This window comes from Daphnia pulicaria, chromosome 5 (genome assembly GCF_021234035.1).
Source record: "Daphnia pulicaria isolate SC F1-1A chromosome 5, SC_F0-13Bv2, whole genome shotgun sequence".
NCBI classification, from domain to species: domain Eukaryota; kingdom Metazoa; phylum Arthropoda; class Branchiopoda; order Diplostraca; family Daphniidae; genus Daphnia; species Daphnia pulicaria.
In genome coordinates this window covers 1,579,667-1,599,096 of record NC_060917.1, presented here as the reverse complement: position 1 = coordinate 1,599,096, position 19,430 = coordinate 1,579,667, and the positions used below count along the sequence as shown (strand labels likewise).

Here is a 19,430-nt window from a genome sequence, read left to right as displayed (position 1 = left end):
CAACTTTACGGGATACTCAAGGAACTTCATCTTTTAAAATTACGTTCTCTGCAAAAACCAACTTAAAAAAACGTGAATACCTTCCTATATACACCTTACAGGACTAAAAAGATTATTTCCCTAGATTCACTTGATACCTACCATATCTCCCCCCAAAACTAACCTAATACTTACTCTCACCAACCCATTGATCACAAGTGGGATCAAACAATTCATCCTGAACCAAACCATACCCAATCAGTATCGGACCTCTTACAACTTCGTTATGAACTTCATCTGGCCTATGAAAGAAAAAGAAACTTGGTCAACCACTTCAACTGGCTTGTGAAGCGAAGAAGGAACTTCAAGTGACACAGCAATAAGGACTGTAAAACGCGGCCATTTTTTATGTAAAAATGAAGGCTGCATCTTTTACAGTTAAAAATATCAATTAATAATCGCAATAAAAAAGGAAAAAAATATCTGCGCTAGGAGAAATCTGCCATGCAAAGAGGCTTCCCAATGCGTTCATTTCCTTCCAAAACATGTCAAAACCTTGTGGCAGATAATGTCCCATCCACTACTAAGATGGGAAGAATTTGAGAAGCATTCGAATATGCAATTACCTCACTTACTTGGTAAATTGCACTAATTATCGTCATTAACTTACTCCTAGCCAAGATAATAATGCTCATCAAACACATCAATTCGTCAGTTACGAGTCGTACAGTTCAGAAGTCGTTCAGTTACGAATGGCTTTTATGATATCGTCCATCAAATTTTTTACCTTCTTGAGGAACTGAACCCAATCTAAGTTATCTAAGTTTCCTGTAAAATTTGTTTAAATTTGTACATCCTTCGAAAACAATCCTTTATACATTATAAACTATAAATAATATAAAAATATAATTTATATATTATCCTTTTTCATTAACCAGTTAACTCACAATTTTTTGACAAATATACGGGATGGCCTCTAAGGCTGCTTCTTTACAATGTTCCCTTGCTGTTTAAATTATCAAATCGCAATGTTCAGAAAATAAATTCCCCGGACAAGTCATCTCAGAAGAATACTGTGTTCCCGAAAAGAGTTCAGCTGCCCCAATGTAAACATTGGGCCAATGCCAAATATTGGGCGGCACAACTTGGATGAATATTCCCTTTCACCTTTATTGGATTTAAAATTTCATATTCTGTCTGTCCAGGTGATCAGGAATCTGCAGGAAATAGATTGGTTCCCCTACAATTACTTTTTTGCCATTATTGAATTAAGTTTCCTCCAAGACGTAAGATTCCAATTCAATAGGGTTATATTATTTTCTAAGGAAGTTTGAAGGCCTTCATTGCACAGGGCTAAGAGGGAATGGGGGGAGATTCTTTAATGGGGTGTATTTTGGCCAATGGGCGAATGTTATAACTAACTATTTATTCACATCCTAAAATAATGTTTTCTACAAAAACATAAAAAACGTGAATTCCTTCCACCCGACTAAAAGATTCTTTCCCCACATTAAATTGGTACCCACCATATCTCTCACCCCCAAAAAACTAACCCTATGCTTACAGAAAGCAACTTCCCCAGACAAATAATCTCAGACTTCACGAGTGAAATAGGCGCGACCTTACTTAATTAGTGCTTGTTGCAATAGATTTTACCCTTCACAATGCCAAACAGCAACACGAGTAAGTCAATTTTTACTACTTTAAAATTTAATTATAAATTTTTAGAACGATTCGAGGAACCCTTTGAAATTTTCGTCAACGGGAGGCAAAAGTTTGTAAGTTCTACTAGCATTATCCATACATTATTGTATATGATCAATTGAACATTCAATTATTATTATATTGTAAATTGCAGAAAGCAAAATGCAAGACTTGTAGTAAGATATTTACATTTGCTACCTTGCGTGAAATGAAGACCAACCACTTGCTGAAAAGCTGTCGAGGTAGGCTGGTAGGCCATACCATGTTTCATATTGTATTGCTTAACTATATATTTTTTCATAGGTAAAAAAACAAGAGGTTCGATTTTTAAAAAAAATCCCAAGCATCAAGAAGAAACACATTCAGAGTTACATTCAGATTAACCAGGAATATAATATCAAATCCTTCATTTTCCTGAAAAAAAAATCTAAAATCTAAAAATACATGGCTACATGTCTCCTAGACAATCAAATATGAAGAACTCCAATTCAACTCCAATATGAAAAACTCAAATGAAGGACGCCCCCTAAAAATTGCCAGGTGACGTTTTTCCAGAGGCGGGCCTTAAACCAGCTTAATCATTACAGCTTGTATTTGAGAGCGACTGATGTTAAGAAGTAACTTATCCTGGTTACGAGATTCATTTGAGACTTCAGGTTCCAACAGTGGGAACATTTGACGGCATCCTCCTTTTCACTGAATCGACAGGGACACATTCAGGATCCTTATCTGCCATGGCTGAAGTCTAGGTGAGAGCTGGCCAGGAAGAGTAAGCAGCTGTGCACTGCGACAAGGCTTGACTGACCGGATGGCCGGCAGAATGTAGAAGAGAGGCTGGCTGCAAGAATGAGCAGCAGTGGGCCGGTACGACGAAGGAACGTGAGAATGATGAACAGGATGAGGATGGGCTGCAAGGATAAGCAGCCGTGAACTGCTACAGGACTTGACTGGCAGGAGTAGCAGGCGAAAATGTAGAAATGAGGATCGACTGCAAGTATAAACAGCAATGAGCTGCTACGAGGCTGAACCAATTTGCTGAAGAGAGATGAAGACTTGCTGAAGGAATGAGCAGCATTGAATTGCTAAGATGCTGAACCAATTGGCAGGAAGAAGCTATGTCGAGATGAGATTATCTTGAGATGAAACTTATGGAGCGCTTCGTCGTCGGGTTCGACAGTTTGAAGGTCTGTGTGGATGACACCAATTTCATGATGAATAAGTTTGAGGTGTGCCATCAACCCCTTCAGAGCTCCTCGTGAACCATGGTAGTTTACAACGACGATGATCTGCTTGCATGCCATGGTGATTTGCCGGCGAAGCGAAGTCCGTCGTATCTTACGTAAATGAATCTCTTCGTCTGGTCCTTCGAGCAGGAGCTGTTTGGATCAGCTCCATAAGTATACATACAAATTATGTTTGAAAGATATGAGAATGGCTATTTAACAAAAGATGAAGGGACTTTTATTGATGAAGTTTGAGAAGTGATTGAAAAATTTTAAAATTTCGAGCTATAATAATTAGTCTCATTTTCTTAATTTGGAAGGGAAAACCTGGAAGAAGAGAAGAAATATAATAGATCAAAGAGCCCACAATATTGAGAATACAGAATCTAGCTGAAGGTGTGTGTGGATGACACCAACTTCATGATGAATAAGTTTGAGGTGTGCCATCAACCCCTTCAGAGCTCCTCGTGAACCATGGTAGTTTACAACGGCGATGATCTGCTTGCATGCCATGGTGATTTGCCGGCGAAGCGAAGTCCGTCGTTTCTTACGTAAATGAATCTCTTCGTCTGGTTCTTCGAGCAGGAGCTGTTTGGATCAGCTCCATAAGTATACATACAAATTATGTTTGAAAGATATGAGAATGGCTATTTAACAAAAGATGGAAGGGACTTTTATTGATGAAGTTTGAGAAGTGATTGAAAAATTTTAAAATTTCGAGCCATAATAATTAGTCTCATTTTCTTAATTTGGAAGGGAAAACCTGGAAGAAGAGAAGAAATATAATAGATCAAAGAGCCCACAATATTGAGAATACAGAATCTAGCTGACATCATCTAAGTCTGTCAACTAATATTGCCCTTCATAACAGCTCTCTCGGCTAGGCATGAATGAAGAAAGTAGCAGCCGGTCCTACCTAGACATGCCTTCTTACTCCGCATAAGCCCTCTAGTGAACGAAGCACAAGCAACAGGCATATATTCTGCCCAATGCCATCTATGAGTCAAGAAGGAATATAAACCGGTAAATATAAAAATTGTGGGAAATACAAGTTTTTTAAAATCCGTGATTTATATCTAGTTGCCAAAGAATTTTATTGTAATAACTGCTATCACAATCACAGCGTTTTCTTAATATTTTATGTTCAAACGTTAAATTAGAGAAATTAAAAGTAAAAAATCTATATTCATCTAGAATAAAACTACCTTGCAGTCAACGTGAGTGCGCTACTCATCGAATCAGCATAAAATACTTATTCTAACCATGTATGTTTTAATTTTAAAAGAAATCTAAATTTTTCATGCAACGGCCCTATTGCTACGACCCTATCGGGAAATTTTGAAAATCGAACAATAGATGGCGATTTTTAGCTTAATACCATTTTGGAAATCGAACAGTAGATGGCGAATTTTAGCTCAATACCATAAAAAAACAACTAATAGTACAGTCATTTTGAGCCAAATTTGGGGGTCTACCCAAAACAAAATGTTAAAAGCGATTTTTTTAATGAGCTTTATTTTCACTAATGTTTTCTTACTCTTTTAAAAAACCCGACCAAGAAAAAACAAAAGGGATCATATAAAAAATGTATTTAAAAATTAACTTTTTGCTAAATGGTGTCTTTTTATTAAAAAATTTTTATTAAAAAATTTTTATTTAAAAAATACAGGGTTAAAGAGAATTGCAATATTAACTTAAGTTCCAATTTTTGTTTAATTACAATGTTGTTATTTAGTATTTAAAAAAATTAAAATCTATTGAAAAATCGGTGAGCCGTCGAAAAAATCTTTGCGCGTTTTAACATGGCGCTTATGGGGAAACGGAAAGTTTTTAAATTTCTCCCATTTGTAACCTAATCGACCTAAAAATACGATCTTAGTCTCATTAAATTTGTTGTTTCTTCTAATTTAAATTGATTTAATTTTTTTGAAGGCGGGACAAATTTTTCAGTAAGTTATTCATGTTTTTATAGACCCCCCCAATCGTCAATTTCAGTTTTAGTAATCAACACACCCGCTGGGGAGCTTCTTGTGACAAGAAGTGACTGAATGACGTGAGATATACGTGAGAAATGTTTTTTTAAGGACCAAGAAATTCACGCAACCAAATTTTTTTTTTTTTTTTTTGTAGGACGACCGCGCGCCATTCTTTTTGGAGGGAGAATTTATTGCGTTACGGCGTGTGTCGGCGGGAGCGCACGGACTAAAATCTCCCTGGATGTGCCGATCACCGCAGCTGCCTTTTTAACAGCCCTACAGTCACGACCTTGTGAGAGTCATCGAGCGGCACGGCAAGGCAAGGTAAAATTAAAAAAAAGAATCGAAAAACGACTATTCGTGGAATCTAATCATCGTTATCAAATGATTGTGTTTCGTGAACTCCACCTGGAAATAAGAATTTTTTTTTTCTCTCTCGTTTTTCTTTTTATAGGCACAGACGAAAATGTTGGTCAACTGTTTCGTAGGTAAGAAGAGATATCACACAATGGATTTTCAAATCTGACTGGCTATTTGGCTGGTAACACGACGCGACCAGCAACTCAGGAAATGTATGCTACACACACGGTGGAATACTGCTGCTGCATATCCAGCACTACTACGCTATATATAATGGTAATAATAATTACATGGTATTGTGTCTGTGCTGTAGTGGTATCTTTTTCTATATGCGCCTTCTGGGTTTTTTTCTTTCTATATGATCCTCCCATATTCCTCCTATACCCAACAGACGTCAATTATATTTCTCCTCTTGCAGAGTTTCAACAGGCGTTGATCGTCTATTCCACATCGATATTGAATTACACATTCGACTGCTGCTGCTTGCCGTCGTGCAGGTCATCATCATCATCATCGCATCAGCGCGCCTTACACGTACTATACACACCCGGATTGCGGCATTCCTTATCCATTTTTCTTTTTTTTTTTTTGTCGATGAATTTTCGATTCCGGCTGGCAGTTTTTCTACTTTATTTTTTCTTCCAAATTTTATCCAGTAATAATTATCGCATTCTTCCACTAGGTCTACCAACTGTTCAAGCCTCGTAGAACCCTATATATAAATGGTATGCGGTTGCCTTGTTTGCTCAACAACTATTTTGTGTCTCTATAGATAAAAACACATAACGAAACGAATTCTCTCACGCGGGATCCCTCCATTTTCTATTTTTTCCCTTTAGGTTTATTTTTTTTTTTTTTTTTCATTTCGTGTTTTTACCAAGACACACACACAACAACAACAACCCGTTCTTGTCCGTTAGAGCCCTCCACCCTCGCTATACAGTCTCTCACACAAGACACAACAACCACAACAACGTCAACAACGCGCGAGAAAGAATGATGGATTGATCAGAATCTCGCGCGTCGTGTTATATCTGTATAGACAAAATGGTTTCCTGCGGTTTTTCTACTTGACTCTCTCCACATCTCTTCCTCCATTCACATTTCCAAAGTTATTCCATATTCGTTTGTTTATATTTTGTCCGGCGGACGTTTCCGCTATTACGGTTTCCATCATTACGACTCGCGGTCGTGCCTCATTATGAAATCATTTGAGGGGGAAATAAGGTTCTCAGCAACCAGGGGTATTATTATAGGTTTATTTCGATCGGCGTGAAAAAGTAAGTTACACACACGTTGAGAGTCGTGACGGCCTGCCGTTCACACCATCAGTCCACCGAAAGCAAAAAAAAAAAAGGTCCTTGTTTGTCAACATCATCTCATCTGAACTTGATGAGTGAACGAGATCGGAGATAAGAGAAGAAAATGTGACCATAGCGACCGGAGCGACTACACGTTTTCTTTTTTTTCTGAGAAGATTTTCGGCCGGTTTATGGGAGCCCGTTGTTGTTTGTGCATGGCCATTGGTGATACAAGAGTTTTCATTTTGGGACATTTTTCCCTTTTTTTTTTCTTCTTTGGGTAGAGTGCGAGGGGGTTTTGGGATTGCGGCCAAGAGATACTTCCCACGCTGTTGTAAATGCGCGCATCACAAACCGAGAAAAGACTAGAGGAAAGAGCATCAGCACTCTGCTGCCTGGCATCCGAGTGAGACTGGTCCACGCTGGCGTCCCTATATGCAACCATTTTTTGGCTGGGTTTGCGATAAGACAAAAAGAAAAAAAGCTTCCCCGTGGTGTCTGTCTTTCAGACAACAAAACTAAAATTAAAAACAAAAACAGCTCCGGAACCGCGTTGAATGCAGCAGAAAAGAAGAAGAAGAAGAAAAAGCCAAAATTATAAACCGGTCGTCCATCCATCACACAACTAGGATCTTTTCTCTGATACATTACCTCCTCCTACCACCCAACCGAAACGCATCCCCTTTATCCGCCAGCGAAATAATAATAACGCACGTAACAAAAATCCTCGCCAACAAACCAAAACGGCCAGAAAAAAAATTGAAATCGAAAGCCGCGCCAGAAAATCTCTCCTCTAAAAATTTAAAAATAATCAGAGATTCATCAAAGGAGGTTGGAAATCAAAATTCCCGCGATGGCCTTGATGGATGGTATAACACGATAAATCGTGAACGACGATTTCTTGGTGCATCAGTACGACGAAGAAAAACCGAATACAAAACCTGAAATTGTCCCCTAGTTTGTTTTACAGTATGAAAGAAATCGCGCACACTGTATTTAGTTCCCATCGTGTTGATAAACGTACCCCCCGCGTCCGCGTTCCTTGTTATTCGCGTCCTGCGCCTTGTTGTCGTTGCCTGTCGGGCGACACCTAACCACGAATGTAAATGCAGCCCCAGCAACAGCTGATGAAGAAAGATGACTCTCTCTCTCTCTTATAAGTTGTTGTAAAAATTGGTGTTGTCGACGATGCATCCCCCCGTCATCTTTTTGTTTGCCTCCTCAAATGGCCGATGGTTTATTAACGAGCTCGCACACATAGAGCACTGAACAGGACCAGGCTGCTGCTGAGTCCCGCCGTCCTCGTGTTGTCGAGTCGTTTACCCCCGAGACCCGAAAAGACGGTCCTATAGAAAAATGGGTCCAAAGTGCCACGACACGCGGTCGCGTTCATTCAAATCGAGCGCCCGAAAAATAAAAAGGAGACGACGAGTAAGAAGAAAAAAGGAAGACGTAAATGATGATGATGATGTTAGGACCGAGAGCTAGGTGTATCGTCTTACTCGCGCGTTGTGTGAGGTTTCGAGACGGTGCGTGTTGTGTGGCGTCGCCGTCGCTTTACGAGATAAGAGGAGCCAGACCGAATTTGTACAGAAATCTGTTGCTCCTATATAGCGCGGCGTTATATGCATGCATGAGTGGCCATGCAGCCGACGCTATTTTTTCGCCAAATTGACAACAAGACACGCAACTTTTTATTTTTCTTCTTTGGGGGGTGGCATCAGCAGCAGTTGACCTCTCCCGACCTCCACCATATGCCCGAACGTCGTAAAAACTTGACTAAATTTATAATAAGAAACTAATAGTCACTCTCGGTCTCTCTTCCCCCTTTGAAATCCGAGTTATATAGGTGCGTTATATACGTGTAAGAACGAGGGAGAAAAATCTTTGTTGATGGCCGTCCACCGACGTACGTCTTGGGTGTTGTAGCCCCTCTCTTACTGCGGCATACGTCCGCCATACAGCGCTTATAAGATATTTTCTGAGAGGGAATAATCATTATTACCGCATGGCACGCCGCCCGTTTCTTTTAGAGCGGCTGTTGCCTTTTTGAATCTTGACAATAACTCGCCAAGATTCCTTTCTCTTTTTTTTTCTCTCCATATTTTTCCAAGACGTTCTCCAATGCACAGCAGGGACGTATGCAGGGGAGCGCAACTCATGCAAGTCTCATCTGCTGCTCATTTATGATATTAAGAAAAGCGTATCATAAAACTCGATCCTTTGCATGCGTATGTCTACTTCTTCTTCTTTTTCTTTTGTTTTTAGCGTTGGTGTGATGAAATCGTAATGATATATATGCTATACACACACAGACGTGGACCGGCTTTGATGCCCTCGACTGTTCGCCGCGAATGGTGGCCGTCATAGTCAACACCCAGCGCACTTGAAACTTGTAGAGTTTCATCGCCAAGAAAATTTAGACTCTCTATAGCTCGGTCACTATATATAATAATGAGTACACCCCAGCATGATCCAGGTAGTACATATATATAAGGTCAGAAAAGAGAAGGGTATAGACATACACATAGATTTTGTTTAGCTTCGTCTATTTATGCGCAGCGCATATAGGGAGAGAGTGACAGTTTTGAAATGAAAACCCAAAATATGACCAAAGTGAAACTCGATCGGCAACAGGTGCGCAACGTATATTAAACTCCCTCTCTGTTCTATTCCTTTTCGTGTATGTATATTTTCTATTATGAAATGCGCGTTAGATCTTTTACATATATTGTCTGCTGGCCTTGCATATACGCATGTTCCATTCTCGCTCTATAGCTGCTGGAATAATGGAAAAAGGGAGACGAAGGAATTTCTGGGTTAATTTAATACAAAACAAAAAGTTCCCCAAGAAAAAAAAAAATTAAATCTTTCGCCGCTTGGTCAAATGGCAGCCAGTCAGCGCTTATAACAACAACATGCAGCAACCACTGCTGCAGAATACTGATGCGTCATCTGCGGCCGCGCTTCTATAATTCTTTTTCCTTTTTTTTCCGCGGACCCCGAGCGCGAGCGACGAGCGCCGGGACAGCGGGAAAGCGGACGGAGCGCAGCAGCAGCCGACCGACCGACCCAACGTATACATACATAGACGGAGAGAAGAAAAAAAGGTATTATAGTTTTATAAGAAGGCGAATGAAAAGCGGGTCGAAGACCAGAGAGAGAAGAGAAAGAAAAGAACGACGAACGAAAAGAAATGAATTTATTATACACTCGTTGAGAGAGATGAGAGATATATAGAGGAAAGCTGGAGAGCTATAGGATATATATATAAGCCCAGGCCCCTTTAGAAGATGAAAAAGATGCCGGGCAATAAGTGAGTTGCGCATTTTATTATTATATGTATAGTGAGTGAGTGGATGGCATTTTAAAAAAGAGAGAAAAAGGGAACTAGAAAAGAAAGAAAAAGAGGAGGTGATTGCCGAACAGCACACACACACACATAGGGCAGCAAGAAGGGAAGAAAGAAGTAAAAGCAGAGAAGAAAGAAGAAAAACCTGATGCATACGTAATGAGGCGGGAAGTCCTTTGACTCGATCTTTAAAATGTATAAATATACCAACGTTATTTCATATCTATTTTTCGGAACAAAGTTTTTTTGGGGAAGTTTCTTTTAAGAAAAATAAAATAAAAGACTCTCTCGATATTTCTTTTTTTATGGGGATTTATGTTTTATTCTTATTGCGTTTGTTTTATAATTCTCTTCCGCACGTTTTACTATTCCTCTTTCATCCCGACAGATGGAAACGAAAAACCCGAGAATGTTCCATCCAATCGGACAATAACTGATTTGAGCGTGACTGATGCTCCATCTTATTGCTATTCATAGAAGATCGAATCAGATTCGATTATAATTCAGCCTTTTCAATCTCTTTTTCTCCGATTTCGACTTGTATTGAAATTTTCTCAGTCCGCTTTATTATCTGGAATAAAACAATAACCCCCAAAATTCTTCACGTACCCTTGGTTTTCAGGAAGCTGATGATGGTGGTGGGTTATATACAGCTACCGAATTGTTGATTACTGGTGTATATACATACCACCATCGCAGCGCAGTATATACATATCGAATATCCAATGTGGCCAGTTTCTATAATACGCCAGACAGACGGAATAACCGGTCGGCGCCTTCTGTCATCATTTTTGTATTATTTTCCATCAAGGCAACTCCTGGTTTTTCCTGATTTCGTGAGGGGATGAATCCTAGCCAAAAGAAGAGAAGAAGCATAGATGAGATGATCGAGGTCCATCCATCCTCATAGACCGCCCGATGCTTCGACATTGACGGATACGTCATTACACATTTTCGATTCCGGTAGTGAACCAACAGCTCCTCACATAGGTCGTGATAGATGCTGAGTGATACGTGCCTCTATTTAACCGCGTCCTATCTGTACTACGCCTTACGTGTATTACCCACAACAGAGCGGCTAAGATATGAATAATATTTAAGGAGAGTTGGGGGGGATACTATAGAGATAAAGCAGCTACTGTACGCTCCAAAGGAATGCGCGGGTGATGTTTTAAACATTCCGGCGACAACGTTGTAGAAAAGAAATTTTTTAAAAAGACTATAGCAGAGGCCACCCGCGATCTTTTTGTTATGTGATATATTGGGAATCTGCTGATGAGGAGGGGCTGCTGCTTTGATTTGGAAACGGCCAAGCTCTGCTTCATTTGCATAGATGCTCACACAATTGCACATGAGAGTATATATAACCACAGCACGAGAAAGAAAAGAAAAATAATAACGGAATAACAGCATACCAAAATGGGTGGGGCATCAGTCGTGCTCAAATCATAGTGTTTCACGGGCGAACGGAGCTACAGCCAGGAAATATATGCTAATAATACGATGAAGAGGAGATGATATGGTCGAGCGGGCGTGCGGCTAGATCACCCTCCGCCCAACAGATTCACAATATTTCTATATCTATCCATTTTTCCTTTTTTGTTTCATTCCATCATATATTATAGCCTGTTGTTGCTGGGTGTGTACATAGACACAGGATCGGCTGTTTTTCCAGGGACCTTTTCGATACCACATTAAATGGTTATATATAATTCCAAGTATAATTCATCGAGAAGATTCCTTGGTATTATCGACGGTTGGGATTTTTCTGGGAAAGTTATCGGGGAAAAAAAACATTCCTCGGAAGAGCTTTATCACCACTGAATATGCAAAAGAATACATATCGAGAGAGTCTTCGTTAGCCATTCAAATCGATGCATCATCATTCCCCCATCGACTATTTTTTCTCGTCGTCCCTTTTGGTTTCCTTTTCGATTTGAATATACTTAAAATATGTGAATGTTGCTAGTGTCTTTGTATCAAATTCATTTTCGGTATAGGCCTGTGTCAGCCACCCTCAACATTTCACCGCAGGAAAAAAAGGGGGGAAATGATTTTCGAAAATACCTTTGGGAGACGCAGTGCGCGTTTAATAACGCAAGAATGTGCCTTGTTTATATATACTGCAGGGGCGTCGTCAACAACATCTTGCGCATTAAATCCCAACAGCTGCGACTCGCCTGGCCGCATCTAATAACAACCAGAGAAAAAGAGAGAATAAGTTAAAGGGGAAAATGGAAAAACCTTGCGCGTCGATGATTAGATTGACGGCCAAGAAGAAATTCCCCCTCCGGCAGTTTTCATCATCTTCTACTTCATGCATAGTCATATAAAACGGAATGCTATAGAGTCTTATAGCTACGTATTTTATTACCGAGATGTGAAAAAAACAAATTGTGAAAATGTTGAACGGGGAATTATTTGGCGTTCAGTATTCAGGGCGGCGCAGCGCTTGCGTGATTTGTATGTCCAAAATGAACCGAACAAACAGTCAGAAATGGGATGGAGAGACAGTAACAGGCCTAATTCCCGGCCACGGAGATAATGATCTACTCTGCTGCTGCTGTTTGATTTTATTACAATAAATGTCTTTTTTCTCTTCTTATCTGTTTTTATATTCCCCATCTCCTTTGTTCCTTGTTAGATTCTTTCCTTGTCAATTTTTTAATATTGATCCCCTCCCCTCTTGCATTAATTGATGAGGAATGAATTAAGACGGCAGCCTCCAAACTATCCGGATCTAACCAATAAATGGTCGACGCGCACGTCTTCTGTTGGAGGAGAAGAAGATTATAGTTATATACTATACGCCCGAAATAAAAAGGAAACAACATCATTTTTTAGTGTCACATTTTTGTCCCTGTTTATTTATTTATTTATTCCTTGTTTAATTTTCTTATCCAATCTCGTCATATGTGCTTTTTTAGTGTATATTGGGCGACCGGTTCTTTCGGTGCTGCGCGGACAGCATCTCTCGGAATAATAAATTATTCCGTTAGCGACTCGAACATTTCATTTCTTTATTTTATTTTGTTATTTTGTAATTCGGTCGTGCTTTTTTTATTTTTATTTTTCTATTTTTCCCAATCATTAATTTCGTGATGGAGGACGACGACGATGTGGATTTACGTGGCGAAAACTTGATTTTCTCGTTTCGATTATTTATTTCTCTACTGAGTTTTATTTTTTTTTTCATTTTGAATTATTAAATTTATGGTTTTAACCAAAAAAAAAGCAGATTGATGACCATTTGCGTATCATTTGACGACGACCAGGAAATCGAACGAAAGGTTTAATCAACTAGTCACAAAAAAAGACATCCGTCTGGTTTATTTAGGGGAAAACAAGTTGACGAATTCATCAGAAGTCGATCAAAACTGCCACTAGACACGCAGTCGACCTTCAACTACAATCAAAAATGGAATTTCACAAAAAAAAAAAGCGGAGCAGGAAAAACTTGAGTCCTGCAGACATATTCGACTGTTAAGGTAGGATGACTGACTGCAGACATAGTATCATCATCGGGTAGAACTGTTATCATATAATTAGAGAAAAAGTTCGTTCACTTTTTAAATGAACGATAAGTTGACCTTGTTTTTTTTTTCTTCTATTTTTTGTGCGTGAAAAATTTGTTCTCTCCCACCCCCTGATTGTATTTATTGACTTTTTGTGGGAAAAAGGTTTCTGTGTGCAGTTTATTTTCTGGGGGGGTTAACAGATAATTTACCTATAGGTTTATATATATACGCTTATAAATCAAAAAGAAGTGAGGTGTTTTGTGGTTCTTCTTCAACTTTTGTGGTCTCTTATATTGTGTGGATATTGTGTTGCCCTTTCACAAATACAGCACAACCACTGAACCAGTACACTGGACTAACCTGGAAAGCCATTGGGTATTTTATTTTTTTTATCATTTCATCGGTACATATACTCTTCTTCTTCTTCTTCTCCGATATTTTTTCTTCCTCCGTGTCGAACTTAACCCCCACCACCACTCTCTTATATACCCCCCTGTTTCTTTTAGACATTTTCTCAACATTTCTTTGTTATCAGCTCAACCGAGCACTATAACCCATCCTCCTTTCATATTTAGAAGAAGAAGAAGAACTTTTGTTGATCTTCTGGAGAGTGGGGGAGGAGGAGGACCAATTGGTCCCCCCTTGTTAGACCATCTTCTTCTTCTTTCTTCGTTTCTACCACACAATATCGCTCTGTGGCAGCCTTCAAGAAAAATCTCCGCCTACTCGCTTTTTTCCCCCCTCTTATATAAAAACCCCCTCCTCGCCCCCCCAACCCCCCTGGGCGACTCCACTCAAGAGAGTGTACACCTTATACTGCTGCATATAGGTAGATGTATACTTAACAATGTGTACTATCCTCAACAACAGCAGAAAAATTCAAAAGATACAAAAAAAGAGAGAGGGTTGATTTTTGTACATTTCTTTTTAAAATAGAAATAGAAATTTACATATTCTATTTATTCCCCCCAGATAAAAGTTTAAAAAATTGTATTTCTTTTTCCTCCCTTTCTTGTTTTATTTTCCAAAATTTGTTGACTACAAGAAATGTCCATAACATTCGGTTCGCGTCCGTGTTCGGAAGGCTATCGGCGTTGTAGATCTGACCGAATGGTCAGCAGCGCGAACAACAACTACTCTCTCCTCTGGCAGCATCAGAGACGCCATAAAACCCACTTAAAATGGGCAACGGACTTGACTGCTGCTGCACACAAAGTTAAAAGATATTGCCTGGGCTCTTTTTTTTCTTTCTCCCAGCAGTATCTGAGAAAATCAAGCCAACAGCTATATAATGTATACATACATATATATGCGCTGAACCATAGAAAGTAAAGTACCATATAAGAGCTATATAACAGTGCCAACGCCATCCACGCCCCTCTCCACCAACTGGCCATAATATTATGCGCGCGCATATCATCTCAAAGATTTGGGTTTGTTTCCCTTTTGCGTCGTTATATATACACACGTCGCAATACGACGCGCGTTCGGATAACACACTTAATACACGTACCAAAAGCACACAAGACGAGAACCGACTTTCGTAATAAAACGGGAAAGACGTGGGAAATGTTAATGGCCAAAGATTTCAGCAGCGCGGCCGCCAGCTTTTGTATAATATATTGACTCTGCAGTCGTGTGACACGCTAAACAAAAACTTTGGCGCATGTAATAAATAAAATAGAAAAAGAAAGTCGAACATGTTTTGTTTTTTTTAATTTATTTAAAGAAACCACGACGAGGTTAAATGGGTGAAAAATAAAAGTTCAAATGTAGCGGCGGCTAGTTTGAGATGATTAGGTCCATCAATTCGGACAGTTCTCTCTCCCGCCCACCTGTAAATTGTCATTTTCCGGTCTCCTTATTTTTTCCCCCCTCTCCTAAAAATCATCATAATACATAAACTACAGTTAAATATTTAGGCCAAAAAACCTCTCTCTATCATTAAGATCTTAAAAAACTGATTTTCCGAAAAACTTATTTCAGCATTTGAGAGAGAGAGAGAGGACGTTTTGAGGGTTGCGCGGCTTATTAGTGTGGACTGCATAATAGATGACGTGACTAGACCACTTAGCGGTCATTTTTGGCAGCAGCAATCAAAATGGTGAATATTGTTCGGAGCGCGGCAAAATCAAATAAGAAAAGGAGGACATATTAGATTGCACCCGCAAACTGGGCGCCGCGTCTTGCGGCCAGCAATTCCCCCACCGAGTTGGAAAGTCCATTTCTTTCTCATTATACACATCCGACTGTCTGGGACTAAAAAAAATAAATACATAAAGGCGAATAGAAGAAGAAGAAATTCATTTTTTTTGTTTAACGCGGTGGCATCATCAGAGAGGACATAGCGGCGTGCGCGTCAACATGGGCCGTGTGTCTATGTCTCACCATTAAAAAGCAATTGGCGACACAAACATCCATCCTCTATATACTCTCCAGAGGGCTGTTGTGTGTCTAGTTGCTTCTTCTTTCATATTCTCACCCGTCATCTTTTTTCTCTCCAAAAAATAAAGATAAGAAAGAAATTTTCTTTCTCTATTTTTATATTCGTATTTTTTCATTATGATACCGCCTCTCCTTTTCTTCGACTTCTTCTTTAGGTCGTCGTCGTCTTGCCCAGCTGCGAGATTTTCCAGCGACTCTTTTTTCCATACGGTTTCATTCGAGCCATCCTGAGACCGCGCTTCTTTCGACATTGTTTCGATCCGGTCTTCTACCTATATCTTTGCATATCTAATATAGACTAATGACCATATAAGAGTGCTGGCTAAACATTGGGTGACATTTTTTCGCCATCGTCGTATTGTCTTGTCTCTTACGGAGCATTTCATTTGATAATATGCGAAGCTTAGAGAATAAAATACCGGGAGCCAGTTTCTTCCGCGTCGGCTGTCGCCCAAGGGGATGTGAGTTATTTTTAATTGGCGTGTTGCTGCTGCTGCTGCTGTTGCTGGACGGCCAGCAAATAATAATAAAAAGAAGAGAGAGAGACGCTGGCGTCAGGTGTGCTGTGGCTGCTGTGGGGTTTTATCAGTCTAGCATCTGCTGGGCAGCAACCGGAGAGTTTGGGCAGCAAGCGCCACCGCGGGGTGATTTCCAACGTCATCTTTCGGCCGCGTTCAGTTGATGTTCACGACCGAAAGAGGAAGAAGAAGAAGAAGAAGGAGGAGGATTGGTAACCTTCTCTCCAGCCCGGCTCGACAGGTGTGAGAACGCACGCGTGACACTTTATGCTCCATCATCGTCCATCACCAACAATGGGCTACCACATCTATACGTACATTCAAAATGTGTGTGTGTGTGTCTTGTGGCGCCATGTCAGGGCAGCTGTGAGGGATATATACATATACACCTATAACAACTTTTAGATCTCTCCGCGTGTAATAATAATAATAATCACACGGAGCGCGGAGAGAATTCGTAGATATACAACTGAGGAGGGAGATTGGATCGGTGATATTACACGGGAAGAGATTGCCAGCTCATCATCAGATATACATACACACCGATGTATTACGAAACGCCATCACACGTACGTCAAACGATTCGATATTTTCCGTCGTTTGAAATCGGTATATGACTAGAAGTTATTTATTTACCAAGGTAATAATAATCAGTTGTGCTGAAATCAAGGATGAGACTCGGCTGATGGTCATATAATTATCACAACAACAAACATTTTACGGCCCAGACCGCGCGGCCTTTTGTGATTTCGATGATGAGATGCGCCAAAAAAAAACCTTTCCAGTGTCGATGATATCCAATTTCCCCCAAAGTGTTTAGACCGAGAATTCGTCCAGTGGTTAACGCCCGTAACGAGTTGAAAAACAAAAAATTAACGAAATAGGCCACAACAGCAGAAGGTCGCTGGAAACGTGATGTTTAACTGTTCTTCTTCTTCTTCTTCTTTTATGTCTTTCGACGAGAAATCTGCGTTATAAAACATCACATATACACATGAAACACACAAAGTCGAAAATGTATTATAAAAAGAATAAAGAAAAAGAGTAGATCCAATTTGGGATTACCAGTCGGCGGTCCTGGAACCTTTTGTTTTATTACAATATGCAACTCAGCAGAAGAGTGTTTGTTACGTATTAGCCATAAAAGATTTCAAAGCAAAAAAAAAAAATAAAATAATAATTCAACATTCAACTGAAAAAAAAAAATGTTTTGGGTTTATTTTTTCTAAAACAAAAGTCTTAAGATCCTGCGCGATAGCCCAACACAAAGGTCAGAAACTGTTGGAATGAAAAACAAAAAACAAAAAATTAACGGGAAAAATCGAACAGAGAAAGATGACGGTCTGATTTGAGTGTGTGCTGTCTGTATTGTCTCGCCCTTTTTTTCCCGTATACGTCCATGCCCACATCCAGAACAAATCACGTAACAGCGAAATACATTTTCTATTACAATTCACCACAAGATCACGAGATATCGGGCGAGTAGATGTTGTAACCGCAGCACATGTGTATAGAAGAAAATTTCAGATGTAGCAAATTATAATGGACGTAATAAATTATTTCACGATTTTCTTCCAATCCGGTTTGATTTCTGTAGTCTTTTTTTAAATAAACAAAAAGATTTGGTTTATTAAAAATAATACAAAAGAAAGTAGGAAAGAAATAACCAAACCGGAATTTACCATTTTATGTAACCAAAAAGGCGATGACGCACGGCATAATCTTTACCCTGGGAGACATTGGGTATATACGCGCACTGTCATGGGCGCACACCTGCTGATGCCGGACTCGAAGAAACTTGAAATTTTCCTCATTTTGATTGATTGGTCGATAGTGACAATTTGATATCGATATTTTTTAAATTTATCAGCAGCGCAGCAGTCGGCAGATAATAATAATTTAAAGACAAAAGTTGATTGGGGGGACGCGGCTGACTCATCTCCGGTTTTTGAGCCCGTTGGTGATGATTGCTGGGGTATACGTGTATACCTTTCATTAACGGGAGGGACCCAATACAGTTTGAATAGAAATCAACTCGCGAAGGAGAAGAAGAATAAGAAAATACAAAATAATGGGAGAAAGAAAAGAAAAGATGAAACGCCGACAATAAGACACTCGTAAAAATTCTTTTGTTTTCACCCCCGTACTCTGTACGTATATTATCGCCGTTTCTGTGCCCAGGTATATTTACAATAAATATACACAGCACGCCAAGTGCTGCTGCATATATCGCTGATCTCTTTTTCGGTCGAATTTTTCCCCTTCGAATAACAATTTTCTTTTCTCTTTAGACTCTGCGAGACGGGGGAGGCAGCAAAGAGAAAAGAAAACTTTGAAACTCCACCCCCTCTGCGTTGATGAACGTTATATACCCTATACCTTTTTTTCTTTTTGGTCTAGTGATGGGGAGGTTTTACTAACTAACCAAACGTCCGCCGGCTCTTGTGCTCAAACACAGCACACACACATACGAGTAGTAGATATATACGCCAGAGTCGAGATACAAAAATACCTGTTGTGGTTGGTGTGTGTGTCTGTGTGTGTGTCTACTCTACGCACGTACTAACCCGGCATATTGTATATATACCTGTGGTCTCCGCGGCCTTGTAATTATCTCTATCGGTGTCCTGCTGAGAAGCTCGCGAGTACCCGAGGAAGAAAGAAAGAAAGAAAGGGGGAAGCAGCAAGCCGAAAAATAAAATAATAAAATGAAATTTGAAGAAAGAAAAGATACAGAAAAAAATGGAAATGAAATGCTTTGCTCTCCTTATTCTTTGGCATTATTCTTTTGGGGGGTTCTTTATTTTTTTTTCTTATCGAGATGATGATAATTTCCACAGCCAGAAATTGTACACTGTAGTACCACGATAGTACGCTGCTCTTTTGTTTCCACTAGAAGAGGAACAAATTTACAATCGCCATAAAAAAATTATCCTAAAATGAAATATAGGGAAATCTAATTTACTTTAAAGTGGGGGGGGGGGGGGGATTTAATGTTGATGGCAATAGATGGGACGAGATACCATGTCTGGAAAGTACGTCGATCCTTATATA

At 39.6% G+C, this 19,430-nt stretch overlaps 1 long non-coding RNA gene across 1 annotated transcript; it reads left to right on the top strand.

The window, feature by feature from the left end:
* Positions 1 to 4,964: 4,964 nt before the first annotated feature.
* Positions 4,965 to 6,045, top strand: LOC124341612. The gene is made up of 3 exons (XR_006918533.1): positions 4,965 to 5,206; positions 5,337 to 5,518; positions 5,661 to 6,045. It is a non-coding gene; the product is annotated as an uncharacterized LOC124341612 (long non-coding RNA).
* Positions 6,046 to 19,430: the final 13,385 nt, after the last annotated feature.